Genomic DNA, 5,808 nt, shown 5'->3' with positions numbered 1-5,808 from the left:
GAACCAAAATTGTCGTTTCTTAAAGTTTGGGACTGCGATGCTTATGTGAAAAAGCTTCAACCTGGTAAGTTCGAACCCAAATCGGAGAAATGTATCTTCATAGGATACCCAAAAGAAACTGTTGGGTACACCTTCTGTCATAGATCCAAAGGCAAGATATTCGTTGCTAAGAATGGATCCTTTCTAGTGAAGGAGTTTTCTCTCGAAAGAAGTGAGTGGGAGGAAAATAGAACTTGATGAGGTAATTGTACCTTCTCCCGAATTGGAAAGTAGTTCATCGCAGAAATCAGTTCTAGTGATTCCTACACCAAGTAGTGAGGAAGCTAATGATGATGATCATGAAACTACAGATCAAGTTACTACCAAACCTCGTAGGTCAACCAAAGTATGATCCGCACCAGAGTGGTACGATAATCCTATTCTGGAAGTCATGTTACTAGACCATGATGAACCTACGAACTATGAGGAAGTGATGATGAGCCCAGATTCTGCGAAATGTCTTGAGGCCATGAAATCTGAGATGGGATCCATGTTTGAGAACAAAGTGTGGACTTTGGTGGACTTGCCTGATGATCGGCAAGCCATATTAAATAAATGGATCTTCAAGAGGAAGATGGACGCTGATAGTAGTGTTACTATCTACAAAGCTTGACTTGTCGCAAAAGGTTTTCGACAAGTTCAAGGAGTTGACTATGATGAGCCTTTCTCACCCATAGCGATGCATAAGTCTGTCCGAATCATGTTAGCAGTTGCCATATTTTATGAAATTTGGCAGATGGATGTCAAAACTGCATTCCTGAATGGATTTCTGGAAGAAGGGTTGTATATGATGCAACCAGAAGGTTTTGTCGATCCTAAAAGATACTAACAAAGTGTGCAAGCTCCAACGATCCATTTATGGACTGGTGCAAGCCTCTCGGAGTTGGAATAAACGCTTTTATAGTGTGATCAAAGCATATAGTTTTATACAAACTTGCAATGAAGCCTGTATTTACAAGAAAGTTAGTGGGAGCACTACAACCTTTCTGATAAGTATATGTGGATGACATATTGTTGATCGGAAATGATGTAAAATTTTCTGGAAAGCATAAAGGAGAGTTTGAAAGGAGATTTTAAAAGAAAGACCTCGGTGAAGCTGCTTACATATTTGGCATCAAGATCTATACAGATATAGCAAGACGCTTGATAAGACTTTTCAATGAGTACATACCTTGATAAATTTTTGATATAGTTCAAAATGGATCAGTCAAAGAAGGAGTTTTTGCCTGTATTACAAGGTGTAAAGTTGAGTAAGACTCAAAACCCGACCACGGCAGAAGATAGAAAGAGAATGAAAGTCATTCCCTATGCATCAGTCATAGGTTCTACAAAGTATGCCATGCTATGTACCAGACCAGTTGTGTGCCTTGCTATGAGTTTGGCAAGGGGATACGATAGTGATCCAGGAGTGGATCACTATATAGCGGTCAAAGTTATCTTTAGTTACCTAAGAGGACTAAGGAACTATTTCTCGGTTATGGAGGTGATAAAAGAGCTCGTCGTAAAGAGTTACGTCGATGCAAGCTTTTACATCAATCCAGATGACTCTAAGTCTCAATCTGGATACATGTTGAAAGTGAGAGCAATTAGCTAGAGTAGCTCCATGCAGAGCATTGTAGACATAGAATATTTGCAAAATACATACGGCTCTGAGTGTGACATACCTATTGACTAAACTTCTCTCACAAGCAAAACATGATCACACCTTAGTACTCTTTGGGTGTTAATCACATAGTGATGTGAACTAGATTATTGACTCTAGTAAACCCTTTGGGTGTTGGTCACATGGCGATGTGAACTATGGGTGTTAATCACATACAGATGTGAACTATTGGTGTTAAATCGCATGGCGATGTGAACTAGATTATTGACTCTAGTGCAAGTGAGAGACTGAAGGGAATAGGCCCTAGAGGCAATAATAAAGTTGTTATTTATATTTCTTTATATCATGATAAATGTTTATTATTCATCCTAGAATTGTATTAACCGGAAACTTAGTACATGTGTGAATACATAGACAAAACAAAGTGTCCCTAGTATGCCTCTACTTGACTAGCTCGTTAATCAAAGATGGTTATGTTTCCTAACCATAGACATGTGTTGTCATTTGATGAACGAGATCACATCATTAGGAGAATTATGTGATGGACATGACCCATCCATTAACTTAGCATTATGATCGTTACAGTTTCATTGCTACTGCTTTCTTCATGACTTATACATGCTCCTCAGACTATGAGATTATGCAACTCCCAAATACCGGAGGAACACCTTGTGTGCTATCAAATGTCACAACGTAAATGGGTGATTATAAAGATGCTCTACAGGTGTCTCCGAAGGTGTTTGTTGGGTTCGCATAGATCGAGATTGGGTTTTGTCACTCCATGTTTCGGAGAGGTATCTCTGGGCCCTCTCAGTAATGATCATCACTATAAGCCTTGCAAGCATTATGACTAATGAGTTAGTAGCGGTATGAAGTATTAAGGAACAAGTAAAGAGACTTGCCGGTAACTATATTGAACTAGGTATGATGATACCGACGATCGAATCTCAGGCAAGTAACATACCGATGACAAAGGGAACAACGTATGTTGTTATGCGGTTTGACCGATAAAGATCTTCATAGAATATGTAGGAGCCAATATGAGCATCCAGGTTCCGCTATTGTTTATTGACCGGAGATGTGTCTCGGTCATGTCTACATAGTTCTCGAACCCGTAGGGTCCGCACGCTTAACGTTCGATGATGATATGTATTATGAGTTATGTGTTTTTGATGACCGAAGTTTGTTCGAAGTCCTGGATGAGATCATGGACGTGACGAGGAGTCTCGAAATGGTCAAGACGTAAAGATCGATATATTGGAAAGCTATTCGGACATCGGAAAGGTTCCGAGTGATTCGGGTATTTTTCGGAGTACGAGAGAGTTACGGGAATTCGTCGGGGGAAGTTAATGGGCCTTATTGGGCTTTAGTAGAGAGAGGGAAGAAGGGCCACGAGGTGGCGTGTGTCTCCCCCTGCCCAAAGCAAATTGGACAAGGGGGCGGGGCGCCCCCCCCCCTTTCCTTCTCCCTCTCCCTCCTTTCCTTCTTTCCTACTCCGAAAAGGAAAGGGAATCCTACTAGGACTTGGGAGTCCTAGTAGGACTCCCTACACTTGGCGCGCCCCTCTCTCCCTCCCTCCTTTATATACGTTGGCAGGGGGCACCCCAAAGACACATAAGTTGATCTTTTAGCCGTGTGCCGTGCCCCCCTCGACAGTTACACACCTGGATCATACCGTTGCGGAGCTTAGGCGAAGCCCTGTGCCGGTAGCATCATCATCACCGTCGCCACGCTGTCGTGCTGACGGAACTCACCCTCGACCTCAAGTGGATCAAGAGTACAAGGGACGTCATTGAGCTGAACGTGTGTTGAACGCGGAGGTGACGTACATACGGTACTTGATCGGTTGGATCACGAAGAAGTTCGAATACATCAACCGTGTTACTAAACGCTTCCGCTTTTGGTTTACGAGGTTACGTGAACACACTCTCCCCTCTCGTTGCTATGCATCACCTAGATAGATCTTGCGTGATCGTAGAAATTTTTTAGAAATTGCCGCATTCCCCAACAGAAACCGATGCTCCTCGTCCACCTGAACAACTTTTACAAAAGGGCCAAGGCTAAAATGTCAACAAAACAACCGTATGCGGAGCCAGAATAGAGCCATCTTCATCCCATCTTCATCAACCCTAGGCGCCGCCATTTCCCATCTCCATAGCCACCATCTCCATCATTACCATAGTTCTTCCTCCACTAGATCATACTTGTAATCATGTATCACACACAGCATGCACTGTAAGACATTATCAATCAATCTACCTTCATGATGTGTCCTATGATGTGTTCTTCGTGTGATCTGATCTCCATGTGTGAGTAGTTCGGTAAGGTATGGGTTGAGGCAAGAGCCTTGCAACCCAATGTATTTGTTTTGGGGATCAATGAAATGGCTTTGAATTAACGTTCCGTATGTGTGACCACGAGGTCGATCTTGATGCCGACCACGAGGAAGTCATGGAGGAGTCCCGAAGTGAGACCGAGGAGGCTGATCCCAACGCCTTCGAGCTGGTCAGGCGCAACCGAGATGACAAAACCTCGGGTTCTAGTGCCGTCAAATAGGACCCACCGAATGACGTTGGCGGGAGAAGTGCCAGAAGGTGCGTAGGTCAAAACTTCCATGTCAAGCCGACGTCTATTTATAAGTATTTTCACAGCCGAACTGCCAACTATAACTGCATTTAATCCTTATTCATTTTCAATGCATCTTGTACTGCAGGCCGCCGCACAATCTTGGCCCAGACTTGCGTGGCGCCCCTATAGGAACATCCATCGCGTCTCTCGACACCACCCACCATACAGACATGGGATCCTTGATAGCCAAGCTAGTCGCTCAGGCTCATCCACCTCCTCCGGACTCCAGCTCCATCTTCGCGGCTACAGAGGAGGATGACACTAGAAAAGCCAACCAGCCAACCGATGACTTGATGTCGTTGCACGGTACCATTTCAAACCCGCTTGCACCTGTGGAAGATGATGCTAGAGAAGCCGACCAACCCGCCGATGACTTGATGCCGCTGCACGATACCATTTCAAACCGGTCTGCACCTGAAGCAAGGGCCTCCAGAGGTTAAGGCCGAGACCAAACAAAATGTCAGGGAAGTAAATTCCCCGGCCTGAGAAATAGAAGGTCCAAACCTTCGGTCGCCTCCATCCACTATGGTTGATTTGGCTTTACAGTCAGGACCGTCCACCGATCTTGTTATCACCAAGGCTGAACCTCGGCTAATGTTGTCATTGTTCAGAAACCCCTCGACAACATACTTATGATTATACCATCTATGCAAGCATCCACAGTTAGTCAAATGCACAAGAGTAATTAAGATAACATCTGGGTTCAAAATAACCTATTATGTAATAGATCATAAAATTAGGGTTTGGTAATATCAACTAATCACACAATGTGCCCTTATGGTGAAGTGATATGGGTTACACCACCACTAGAGAATTTCACCAGAACATAATATCAAAGACATTGAACTTTATTCAACTTCACATGATTACTAGTAACCAGGCTTATCCCATGTCATCAGGAACGTAACGGACTACTCACAAGCCATCATACAGATCATAATCAGTGGAGATCATAATATGAATAACAATTTGAACATACGGATATTTCATCAATAAACTTTTAAGCGGCAACTGGAAGAAGTAATCAACACCAGAAAGTAATTTCAATGAAGGGCCCGAGGTATAGTTCATAGACTGGAGGCTAGGGTTGGAGATGGATGACGATGTTGGTGAAGATGGTGATGGAGATGAAATCGCAATGATTATCGGGGTGTTAGTGATGACGATTTTTTCCCTCCCGAAAGGATGATTCCCCGACAGATAAGCCTGCCAAAGAAAAAAATGCTCCTCACTAATCCACCTTACAGGCAGTGAAGGAAAACCCCCATAAAATCAAGAGTAGAGGTTTTAGTACTACCTCCGTTAGAAAATACTCCCTCTGTCCCATAATATAAGAACATTTTTGACACTACACTCTTATATTATGGGTAGGGATGAAAATGGAGTGGAAAGTTTCTGTTTTTTCGGGGAAAAATGGAAACGGAGAGAAAATATGAAAACGGAAACAAAAAATTGCAAAACGAAAATGGAAATGGAATTTTTTTTTGTGGAAACGGAAACAAAAATGGAACCGTGTTTTCCGATGGAACAGACGTGGA

This window comes from Triticum aestivum, chromosome 5B (genome assembly GCF_018294505.1).
Source record: "Triticum aestivum cultivar Chinese Spring chromosome 5B, IWGSC CS RefSeq v2.1, whole genome shotgun sequence".
In the NCBI taxonomy this organism is placed as follows: Eukaryota; Viridiplantae; Streptophyta; class Magnoliopsida; order Poales; family Poaceae; genus Triticum; species Triticum aestivum.
The sequence above is the reverse complement of the archived record's forward strand: the minus strand, read 5'-3'. Positions refer to the sequence as shown.